Source organism: Diadema antillarum, unplaced genomic scaffold (genome assembly GCF_040938485.1).
Source record: "Diadema antillarum isolate AM-2024a unplaced genomic scaffold, OU_Dant_1.0 seq00001413_RagTag, whole genome shotgun sequence".
Taxonomy (NCBI): domain Eukaryota; kingdom Metazoa; phylum Echinodermata; class Echinoidea; order Diadematoida; family Diadematidae; genus Diadema; species Diadema antillarum.
The window spans coordinates 164,956-178,332 of record NW_027272167.1 but is presented as its reverse complement, the minus strand read 5'-3'; the positions used below and the strand labels follow the sequence as shown (position 1 = coordinate 178,332).

Genomic DNA, 13,377 nt, shown 5'->3' with positions numbered 1-13,377 from the left:
AATGGGGTTTGAGGCTTCCAACATGTTTTATGATGATTTTTGAGATAATGAGAAACCTCATAATTATGAAATAAGAAAGAACTTATAATTCTAAGAGGAATTCAAAGCTAATTTGATGAAATTGTGAAATACCTGAAATATCCAAAACAAGCAATCCTAATAAAAGGTAGACCGACCTTTTATTTGGATCGCTTTGCTTTGCTTTGCTTTTTCTCTGGATATCGCAGCCACTTCAAAACAGATTTTCAGCAAATACACTTTGAATTCCTCTTAGAAATGTACACTTTTATCATTTTATTCATAAAGTGGCTTCGAAGAATGTCACAAAAAGCTATAAGCTGAAACTTTCTAAAATTTTACCGCTAGCCCTCGACCAAATAGATAAATAAACAAACAAACAAATGAATAAATAAAGAAATATATAAAACCATTCATACGTACTTACATATTGAAAATAACGGAAATAATGAACACATACAGATACATGTACACCCAGCCGAAACAAACACCTAAACTCACCTGTACATACCATGTATGAGCACATTCATGATTCTATTGTGCACCATTTTGATTTGATGGAAAAAAAACACATATGAATACTATCATCACAAATAATGCAAAGAATTATATGGCAAAACCTCTATAACTTTTTTTTTTCATTTCAGAAACCATACAAAGGGGTACCTGGAGAGGAAAGAGCATGAGTTCTCACTCATCAATGTTGCATAATACTCATGCTTGCATGCAAATGTATGTCATTCTTCAATGAAAGTCGAGTCAATAACAAAAAAACCAAAACAAAACAAAACCAAAAACGTTTACCTAAACAAAATGATTCATATCATGACAGTACACGTGAATGTTGTAAGTTGGCACGAAGAGGTGGGTGATGGGTGTAAAGTAGAGTTGGGTTCATTATCATAAACATAGTAATGACACCAATTATTTTTTTATTGCAGTTTTGAAGTGTATGTTCATTTGAAAAAATAAATCGTTGTAATGACCGCACAAAAACATACAAACAGAACAAAAATGAATATGAAACAAAAACACGTCCATGGACAATAAAATGCAATTCAAGAGACGAGCAGGCCGAAGGGTCTGTGTATCCAGCCTAGAATTCCCACTAATGCGTTTTCTGGTAGGGAGTGGCTCAGTATGGTGTGCTAAATTTTTCATAGCGCCATTTTCTCGCGGGCCCTGGAGAAGGCGACGTTCTCCATCAATTTCTACTAATACCTCAGCTCACCCTAAAATGGAGGGATCGTTGGGTGTTGAATGCTTGCTCGGCTAATGCAAAAGAGGAAGTAAGAGATGGATAGATAGAAAGAGAGAGAGAGAGAAAAAAAAAACCAGATTACTGAAAAGGGGAAATAGTTAGAAATTCAACTTCGCGGGTTATTTGCTGTGCTTAATTGTTAATGCTAAACCTTTCAGTTGTATTTTCGAAAGTTCGTCACGCTCAGCCCGTACAAAGAATGAAGATTTGATATATTATGAAATTTGCATTATCTCAATTTTCCCATTTGCACGCGCACAATTTCTTTTGTTGTTGTTGTTGTTGTTTTGTTGTTGTTGCTGTTGTTATCATTATTATTATTGCTGTTGATATATATCATATATTAACTTTAATGCACCTGTAATCATATCAAAAAAATTTGAGTATTCGTTTCCTTTTCTAACTGGACGAGTTCATTTGAATTTCATTTTAAACAGAGAAAAGCTACACTATTGAGCTTAAAGTTTGGATATTAAAACGCACTGTGAGGACTGTTTCTTTTTTCTTGTGTGTGTGTGTGTGTGTGTCAATTTCAGGTGGCTTGCCACCATTAAGCAACGCTAATTCATAAAATACTGTTATTTCAACAGTGTTCAACAGCGATTACATCTTGCGTATACAGTAAAAAAGAAATTATTAGCAAAGTAGAAAGCAAGCCAAATTTAATTAACACCCCCAAAAATGATGAATTTGGGATGGTATTCAAATGCCTGAAAGGAGACTTGTGAAGAGTTTACTGTTTTTTATAAACTAAAACCGGAAGTTATTTGCAGGTTATGATATAGGCCTACATCCTAAACAGCTTTCCCCTTCTCTCTGCTATTTCCTCGCCCTACATTGCATAGATTACATGTATGTGTCTATTATGGCGGGTTTTTTGTTTGTTTGTTTGTTTGTTTTGTGTGTGTGTGTGTGTGTGTGTGTGTGTGTGTGTGTGTGTGTATTGTGTGTGCCTGTTTGTGTATTATACATTTGTATTCCGAGACAATCGACGAACATCAAAACAGAACGAAATTCAATTCCTCCAAAGAATGTTTCTTTTACCATAAAGAGGAAACCAGCATTTGTGTATGTGTGTGTGTGTGTGCGCGCACGCGCGCGTTTTTTTTTTCATATTTGCCCTATATGCCTTTTTCTTTTTATTTTCAATCAAAAGGTGTACCATGCTCACTGTCAATGAGTTCATCACACACACACACACACACACACACACACACAGAAAGAGAAAGGGAAGGAGAGAGAGAGAGAGAGGGGGGGGGGATAAAAAGAGTGGGAGATTGGCAGCCATAAAGAGAACAACCTGCACTTAGAGGAATCATAATTTATGATAATGGTCTTCGGACTTGATGCGTATAATCGATCCTTACTTTATCAATGAATGTAGTAGTCTATAACAGGACCTGTCTACATTGATAAGCCTTGGATTTGTAAATGCACATCACTTGTTAATATTGGTATTTTCCTCTGTATGATTTACCATGAAAAATAAAACAGTGCAAAGCAAAATAACACTTTACAAAGGGCTATGGCAGAGATGATATTTCATATTTAAATCAAGACCACTTCCCCTGCAGAGTCAATCCAATTATCCCGAATGAGATGTAATGCACGACAGGAGAAGAGTAGATGCAACCTTCAAGTGCAACGAGGGAGCGTGTTTTCGCTGATCCAGAGTGGTACGATATCTGAATCGAGCAAAAAAAAAAAATCAAATGAAGAACACTCTGCTACGCATATGTTGCCCTTTGGAGAGTCCGCCAGTCGAATCGCAGAATTTCATTAGCCGCCAATTGATCGGCCAGGTACAGAACGAGCCCCCGCTGGGATTCTGTCCCATCCGTGGTCACTGCACAAGAACACAAGAACATGTCAAAAGGAGCAGCAATCTATTCTTAACGACCGCTAGAGTTGTCTTCGTGGCACATAATTGTATCATATGAAATTGTATACACAAATATAATGATAACATAGTACTGCATGTATTGTATGATTTTATATATACATATTATATAAGTGCACATTATGCATGCATGTATGTATGTGCACACACGCAAACATGTATACAGAGGCTATATTCAAGTATATATATAATTGGAATTGATATGATTACATGTGTATATTAAGAGAGAGAGAGAGAGAGAGAGAGAGAGAGAGGGTCGGACAGACATTCAAACAGAATTTCAAACTGTAGGCTTACTGTCTTTTCTTTTTCTTCCATTTTGCTAATGCAATGCAGAATCTGAGAGACAAAAAAAAAACAACAAACAAACGATATTCGTTCACTTTTGCGTGCGCCTGTGTGTGTTTATTATGTTCATCAATCAAACGATGCCCATAGTAGATGCTTTTCCTTGCGAGTGAGAGTGTTTGCCCTGATAGATGGCCCTGCTTGGAGCCCCCCCCCCCCCCCGATCATAACAGGTTACAGCAGGTCACGTGATAATTGTTTCTCCATGACACTTTATTTCTACTTTGGTCGCGAATTACCAGTCACGTTTTGCCTGTTGGAATAATATGTGAGCCCGGGACCGAAAAAAAAGAAGATCGATTGAAAAAAAAGTCAACACCACCTGGCAAATACTAGTCAGATTATCAAATGTATTATAGATAGGGATCTCTGGTGATTATCATTTTGATAACGATCACCCGTCCTTGTTATCATCATAATCATTATCATTATCATTATCATACTATCAATATTATTATCATTATCTTCACTATGATTATTTTAATCATATCAATGCACAAATGAAACACGTAAAGCACATACATATATTTACGTATAATACATACATACTGTACATGTCTATGAGATACCTGTAACCTGTACTCTCTGGTTGTTGACAGGAATGTTTTGAAAAAGCGAAACAAACAAGTGATCAAAATCTCTATGACAGTAATAAAGAATAATATATGTAAAACAAGTGTATAACGCAGAAATAAACCATCTGCATTTGATTGGCAACAACATAACATTTTATTCATGTTCACATTTTCAAGGTTCCTATTTCTGATTACTACTTCCGCTGTACACCGGTATCTGCATCAGGACAGCAAAACAATAACAAACACAATTAAAACGAAAAAGAAACCAAATAAATGTGACATACAAAGCGCTCTGTTTACTAAAACAATGTCCCAGTAAATACTTGAATGATGTTTAAGTGGCTTGTGCAAATTGATTTTTGCTCTCTCTCTGTGTGTGTGTGTGTGTTTGTGTGTGTGTGTGTGTGTGTGTTTGTTTTCATTTGAACGTTTTTGAAAACAACATTATGACGTGTAAAGTTTTAGATACATAATATATCTTAGAGAACACTGAAAACGATGTATATATCCATGCTGCTCAAGACATACATACGTATAGGCCCTACTGAAAAAGTCCTATGCTATTTATTCCTGTGCACAATGTTATTATGATACTGTCTCTCACCAAAAACTTGAATTAGGTAATTTGGGATAAGAATTTGGAAAAGCCCAAAAGTACACCAGGTCACTAATATAGTGGGAAGAGGAGTGATAAAGCAGAACAAAAGTCAAAAAAGAGGAAGAAAATAATCAAATATTCACCATGCTCACCTTGTTTCCATCGTAATGTTCTTGTCTCAGACGCGACATTTAAGCTTTTCCAAAATGCGAGAATTCAGCTCCTATGTTTAAAACAAAACGATGAATGAAGGTAGAAACCAATAGATAATCTTAAAGGGAAGCAAAAATGAAAAGGTAAAAGTTACATGCTATGAGTCTCTCATGCATGCCATTTAAGTCTTTCATGAAACAGTGGTAGCACATTTGGGACAAAAAATGGCAGAATACATTTTTTTTTCTTTTTCTGGGTTGCGAGGAAGAGAGAGAGAGAGAGAGAGAGAGAGAGAGACGGAGACAAAACCGCATACACAAGGACTGCTCAAATGTTTGTTTGAAAATGTACCAAGGAGCGGTGTGTTATGGGCATCGATTAATTCGATTAGCATGCCCATGAGTTGTGAAATAATACGCACGCTATCATAACACTGTTGATTCATTCACGAGACGCTTCATTGGTTGAAATCGAAGAAACCTATGTTCTGGTCATCGATAAGTTTTGTGTGAGTACAACTACAGCATGCCCTGGGAAAAGAGAGCATGCAGGAAGTCATTTCTGTTTGCTAATAATAATCAAATCAATTTCAAATATAAGGCGAACTGGTCAAGGTGGTACAGAACGTCATTAATTGACAAGGACCATAGTAGAAAGAGATCGCGTTGTGTTGCCATTAGTAGCGTATAAACCCGCCCATCATAAAACATGCATTTGACGGGCGTGTGTTATTAGCGTAATTATCGCACGCTGGATGCCCGCGTTGCTGCGCAGAGCGAAACAAAAAAGGACAGAAAAAAAGGCTTGTGAGTATGCGAGCAAGCATGGCGAGCCTCGACGTGCTATACATTCATATTCACCACGGAGTTATGGAATGCTGTGGCGTAATACGTCTTGGAATAAAAGAAGATGTATTAATATACATATAGGTTTAAGTGCATGCCTGTATGTTGCACCAGTTCATTGTGATCTTTTGCCATTTCGGTTTGCATTTTAATAGACCTTAATGACTGTGTAACACCTTGTTCATTATTCTTTTGAAAAGTATGAATGTCTGTTTGTGTGTTTATACATGATAATAATCATAAGAATTGCATAATGTTTGAAGTCACGTACAGTTTCCATTGTTATGTATTAAAGGCACCCTAAATGCGTCTGTGTGTTTTTGTTCAATTGTGTTCGAGTGGGTGTGTTTTGTGTATACCTAAATCAAACCCTACAAATTGTTGAATGGTGGCTTTAAATAGCTCATCTGTAAAAGAGTGATGAGACACGGAGGCAGTCTGCAGGGAAACAAATTGTGATCACGCTTTTCATAATGAATAAGACACGTCCCCCAATCTTAGCCTTGATCCAAGACCCTATTATGTAAAAGGTACAAGAAAAGATCTACTTTGGTGGACACAGTCAGTCCGCAGCGCGAGCGAAAACGCACGTATTTATTCAAGTCGTATGCACGGCTGAGCGGTGCTTGCATACGTAATGAGCAGATACATGGTCATGAATAAATCCGTGTAGAACGAGTATTTCTCGTCAGTTTTCGACACTTTTAGTATCGACTGAAAGAGAAAACATAAGCAAATATGCTCATGATCAAAATAAACGGAAAAGAAGAATATAGAATATCAAAATCCCTCTCGAAGTTCGGTATTGTATTCAAAAATATTCCTTCACGTTTGACGCCAAAAAACTAACCTGAAATCTTTCATGCCCCTCTAAAATATGGTGAAGACTATGTCCGCTAAAGTATATAGTATCACAATAAGGGCACGTTTTCCCATCTTCATTTCAATACGGGTCAGGAACTAGCAAAATTCAGAGACATGTCTAGCGTCGAGTTTAAAAAGATTATCCTCGCATTCGCATCGGAATTCCGGGTCTGTGATTGGTCGAAATCTGTCGCAAGACGCGGCGTGTCGCATTGCGTAGTATCCATTGGCTGCTGACTCAATGCTGTGAGTTTTAAATGTTAGGTTCCAGATTGTGATCGAATTTTCACTCTCTATACAAAACTTGAACTTTACACAGGAACCAATGATGTGTATGTGAGTGTGCACTTTCAATGGACCTGGCTGCCACCTGTCCCGAGCTCTGCTGCAAAGCACATGAATGCTTAATCAATTATTCATGTGGATTGCCCCGAGCACTGCTAGTCTGAATTCTTGACACAGGGTGAAATGCATGCACATGAAAGAAGTAAGCACATGTTTCCATGTGCTTGCACACACCACATTTCAGAATGATCAAAGACTAGCTGCGATAGTGGAATTCCTCATGAAACATTCCAATCCTGGCCATTGTCCACGACCATTGTCTGGGTATCAACAACACATTCCACGCGTGTTCATTCACGACCCCACTTCCAGTAAGAAAACATAATTTGCCTTGTTTTCAACAGGAAAATGCAGGAAAATTCACAACCTTAAAAATGGTGCCCCTCTTCGTTTTTTAATTGATCATACTCGCTCAAGGTTCACGATTGTGAAATCGAAGAAATTACGGAGATCTATTTTCAATACCAGTCAGGAACTAGCAAAACATCAAACTATGATCTAAAAGCTTCTTGAACATTGGCAAAATAATCGTTTACTTTGATGCTAAAATGGACTACTATATTGACATCAAAAATAGGGAAATTAGGTGTCAAATTAATGAGCATAATCAGCTCTATAACTTAACTAACCATCCTGGGTCAAACAATGCACTGCGAAAGCTATGAAAGCTGTTGTTGTGACCTCTGCAAAAACTCTCGCAAATTATCGCGAAATCTCGTCAGTATTAAGGGCACAAACTGCGTAAACGTGATTCTGAATAAAATTGTCGTTCGTGCCTCATTATCGCACACGCTGCGGACTGACTGGACAGAAGTAGTTTAACTTTGTTGGTATATTGGGTTTCACTTTAAAGGGAAGGTAAACCCAAAGAGAAATGTGGATTGAGTGAAAGTAGTAGCATTAGTAGAACACATCAGTGAAAGTTTGAGGAAAATCGGACAATCGATGCAAAAGTTATGAATTCTTAAAGTTTTGGTGTTGGAACCGCTGGATGAGGAGACTACTAGAGGATATGACGTATGAGTGGACAACAATACAAAGAAAATATAAAGGAAATTCAACAAAAATTCACTTTTCTAGAATTATGAAAGAGCAATGGACCAACCGCTTTCAGAAAGCAGGGGGAATAATTGCTACCCTTAACAAATGTCAATATCAAGTTGATGGAATTTGTAATTTTCTTGAAAAATGGAATTTTGTAGTATTTTCTTTATATTTTCTTGGTGTTGTTGTCCACTCATACGTCATAACCTCTAGTAGTCTCCTCATCCAGCAGTTCCCACACCAAAACTTTAAAAATTCATAACTTTTGCATCGATTGTCCGATTTTCTTCAAACTTTCACTGATGTGTTCTACTAATGTTGCTGCTTTCACTCAATCCACATTGCTCTTGGGGTTTATCTTCCCTAAGGAACGTCATTGTGGCCTAATACCCCCCCCCCCCCCAAAAAAAAAGGAAAATAAAGTTCTGTTATCGGTCGTATGATGTCTTAATGCAGTTATTATTGTAAAATGTATCATGATGTATACATGCGTTTTTATCAGGCACGGGCCAGCTGAAAAAGAGCCATGGACTGAAGCAGGTTCTTGCTAAAATAAAATAAAGTGAACTAAACTGAATAAGAAAATGGGGGAGGGGTGCATGCATACTTACGACCTTCTGATTACGAACCTTATTTCGTTTTCGGAGTAATGAACCTTTGGAATGACGACGATTTTGTTTCTTTTATTTAATTCTCGGATTACCAACCTTTGGAGTATCGAACCGTAAGAATAAGGAACCTTGGGAATAAAAAAAAAAGTTTAACTATTTGCAAAGAGTGTTTGACCAGCCGCACGTGCCTATTTTTTTTTTTCAAGTTTTGTACAAGAAAATCTTGTAGCGTCTATCAAGATGCTATCATGGCGTTGACAAGATCAGTACTAACCCCATTGGGGCTTAAAGGGTATTAAAAAGAGTTCCAGAAAATTTCACGCTTGAATAAAAATAAAACAAAACATCCCAAATGCAATCTCTTCCTTTAGACTGAATAATGCATCTACCAAACAGTCGAAGGTAAATTGTGTAATTTGTAATGTCCGACCCTGGACAAAAAATTGCAATATACCATTTACCATTCCTCAGTAACTCTGAATAGCATATCAATAAAATTTTCCACACATTATTTGCCTTTATTTTTTTCTCCTCTGTGTATAGTGTGATATTCGCATCATAAAGCTATAACGCTTCACACCACAAATAACCTGATGCGACCTCGGTGATCACTGTCGCGAATTAGCCAGTACCTAACCCCTGTTTCGCGGTTTCTTGATTACATTATCAATTCAATTTGCGCCAGATTTTCCCCGCCTAGAAGAAAGACGTAGTAAATTCCGCATTAATGAGACAGCCATGATTTGGCCATGTAATGTCAATTACACCCCCAAGTCAGCGAGCTGAAGATACCGATGAATTAATGCCGCCTGAGGCATAGATGGAACCTCACGAGGAAAGAGTTTGAGAGAATTCGAAATGAGATGCATGAATCGTCTCAAGAGAGAAGTATGTTAGTCTGCAGTATCAGTCTTAATGAGAGGGGAGGGGGTTCAAACGCAATCTTATAATTAATAACAAACTTTCATTCAAAATCATATAGAAGCAATTTTAAGAGTTTTGTTGTTAAACGAGGCATAACTCCATTCTTTTATGTTCAGTTAAGATATTGGCAAATAATTATGCCAGAAAGCAAGAAAATAAGGGCTATCTTAGTATAACTTTAAGAATATATCTTGTTATGTTACGAGTATATCCCTGAAAAGGTTTTATTTCGCTGTGATGGGCTTTATGATGTCTCTGCCGTTCTCCAAGCCTTAAACATAATAGTTTATGTTTATGGATATGTCTGCAATTCTTGCAGCTTAAAAATATGCTTATAACTCATTTCCTCTCAACATATTATACACGACACCATTTTCACTGCAATGTAGGCCCCTTGTTTTAAGGTCTCGATGTTGTTGTGTTCTTCAATTTCTCTCCCTCTCTCTCTCTGTCTCTCTCTCTTCATACCACGTCAAGCAATATTTACGGGGACGTTTTACGCAAGATTCGTGCTCACATGGCTAGACCCGGCCTCAGAAACCCAACACTGCGATATAAATGAGTAAATACACCCAGAAAGTGACCTCCGATAGTCGATTATGTCTATTCTCCGCATTTCAGACGCACCCATTTTACCTCCATCCGAGTCGTACAGAACGCCCCACTAAAGAATAATTAAATTCCATGGTAATTTCATGTCATCAAAAATATCAGATAGATACATGACGTGAAATACTTCGTCATTTTACATGAGGATTCGAAAGTCGAAAGTTCATATTAATTTTGTTTGTTTACTTTTTATCATGGCGTAAATAATAATGATTTTCACGCAGAAAAGAGCATGAACTTTTTATTTTATACAGGTGTTAGAAGAGAACAACTCCTTTTTCCGCTTGACTGTTCCTTTTCTGTTTTCTATTTCATGTTCATAATTTTCCAAGTATACATGGATTGGTAATTCTCTTGGACGCATTGTGACGGATCATATAAGTCTGTCATGATTAGATGTAGACATTTTTCTTTTCAGAATGTGTCTTGACAGTGACTGTAGAAGGGGTGTAATTCCTAACGATTTCCCTTATCAAAGGACAAGTAGCTCATAATTACCTTTGAGCTGCCCCAATATGTACAAGCTCAATGTGTCATTGGAATGTTTCATGTGTAAATGCCGACGGAATGTAACCTTTCACATGAAGAAACGATCTTACTCAGTCAGATGAAGTGGGCGTTGTCTTGTTTACATTTTCTCCGACTGCTTCAGTCCTACTTGAGTGTAATACATGTAATGGTTTTCGCAGGCAGCACGTATACGCATCCACTTGGTATAGGCAAAGCACTGGACGTACGGTCAGTTTCTGTCAACCCTTCTTCAACTTTTAACACAGTCTCTAACTTGAGACAGCCACTTAGAGCAGTGTAGGCAACGATATTTATAAAATGAGGGTGAATGAATTCAATGTGGCACAAAATGTAGTCTATAGAATAGGAAAGTATGTATACACAAACAGCAACAATTCCCTTGGCCCAGAAAACAAACCGACAAAATAGTTAAGATTACACCTTTCTCACACAAGGTTAAAGACAGTCGTTAAAGGGATCGTACTGTTTTAGTTGAGCCTTAACTTCAGGTTTTTATCATTTTTTGGTGAGATAGTGAGAAACCTCTTATGAAATATGAAAGAGCATGTAATTCCAAGAGGGATTCAACGTTTATTTGACAAAAATTGTTTTTCAAATGGCCGAGATATCCAAAACAGAGCGATCCTAATAAAGTGTGGGATCCACACTTTATTACGATCGTTTTGTTTTACTTTGTGTTTGGATGTTGCAGCTATTCCAAACCCGATTTTTATCAAATAAACTTTGAATTCCTCTTAAAATGGTATGTTCTGTACTATTTCATAAGTGTTTTCTTGGTATCTCGCAAAAACGTTAAAGCCCAATTTTCATCTCCACCAATACTGTACTACCCCTTTAATTTGTTAATGGCATATCAATCTATAATACCCGCATTTGATATTAATGCGCATTTACCTGCAGTGGTACTGTTTGCACAGAGACTTTCTGTGTCGTCCTTTTTCAGTTTTTAGTGCATTACGGGTGACTCACTTGTATTTCATTTCTGTCTGTGTGTTATTCTTTTTCAATGAATTGGAGAAGGGCAGAAGATTATACTGGTAGGTTCGGAAAGTTACGCAAAATCGATTATCTGTTGAAAATTTGAAGGAACAATGTTTCCAGATTCATGATTGTGACCCTGCGCCACAAAACCAATAAAAAGTCGCCAGACATGGATCTTTAGATTAGGACAGATTATGTAAGACTAGACCCTAAGCTTTGAAATGATGTGTAACCCAATTCAAATGGACTTTTCTAACCTATATAGATATTGAAAAGCGAAGACATAATCCTCAAAGGTGATTACTGAAAAAAGAGACTTTAAAGCGTGGAGTCTATTCAAGAGCTTGATTTTAGCAAGTACAGTAGTTTGTCCATCTACGATGAAGGCTGCACGCTAATGCACAACCTGTGACGTCTCTTATAGCAACCCATTGTACGATCTTCTGTTGCAAGAACGCTGTTTCTGTACTGCGCTAATAATAATGCAGGATATGTTTATTGCTGCTGTTGCTTCTGCAACTTTGTTGTTGTACATTATGTTGTTTATCACTTTCCTCCTTGTCTTTGCTATTTTGCAAATCTAATCCATCATCGAGTTTTTCATTGATGCGTGCAAGCCATCAAGTAATGAGAGTTGATAATGATTCCATGGTAGTTTTACGTTAAAGGGGCTGTACAGTACTGGTTGAGGTGGGGATTCATGGTTTTTACATTCCTCAGTGAGATAATGAGAAACATCTTATGAAATATGAAAGAGCATCAAATTTTAAGAAGGTTTCAACATTTATTTGATGAAAATTGGTTTTCAAAAGGCTGAGATATCCAAAAAAAAAATGATAATAATAAAAGACTACATGCCCCAACTTTATTAGGATCTCTTTGTTTCACCTTGTTCTTGGATATCTCGGCCACTTCGAAACTGATTTTCATCAAATAAACTTTTGATACCCCTTAGAATTGCATGCTCTTTGACATCTCACTGAGTGGTTTTTGAATATCTCACAAAATGTTAAAAGCTAAATCTTCACCTCGACCAGAACTGTACACACCCTTTAAAGGGACAGTATAGTTTTGGTTGAGACCTGATTTCAGGTTTCTAGCTTTTTTGATATGATAATGAAAAACGTCTTATGAGATATGAAAGATGAATGTAATTCCATAAGGAATTCAACGTTTATTTGATGAAAATTGGTTTTGAAAAGGCCGAGATATCCCAAGCCAGAGCGATTCTAATAAAGTGTGGGACCCACCTTTCATTATGATCGCTTTGTTTTACTTTGTTTTTGGATGTTTCAGTCATTCCAAACCCCATTTTAATGAAAAACAACAACTTGATTTTGTATGCTTTGTACTATTTCATAAGTGTTTTCTTGGTATCGCAAAAAGTTAAAAGCCCAATTCTCATCTCTACCAATACTGTACCATCCGTTTAAGTGTGCGTGCAGGCAAAGAGGGAATGCACGAGACAGGTTGTTGTTATTTTTTTTGTGTGTGCAAGGCCAAGGAATGAATTGCTACATTTTATAGGAGACATTTTGTAAAAACATATTTTTGATAATGAACTCTTTGTCGTGCACCTACAATCCAATGACGAAAATTTACATTGCAGTTGCTATATTATGGATATCATTCATTGACTTGAAAAGAAAACTATACATTACTATACACAAAGATGAAGAGTTTGTTTGCAAAAACCGATAAGTCCATTTTTGAAGATTTTGAAGTACGGTCTCTGTCATAAAGTACAAAATAATACCTTTTAAATGA

General features: G+C 37.0%; 1 protein-coding gene across 3 annotated transcripts in view; it reads left to right on the top strand.

The window, feature by feature from the left end:
* LOC139709216 (scavenger receptor cysteine-rich domain-containing protein DMBT1-like) overlaps nt 1–13,377 on the top strand; it is a 49,020-nt gene that overhangs the window by 20,969 nt on the left and 14,674 nt on the right. The gene's annotated exons all lie outside the window — the stretch shown is intronic.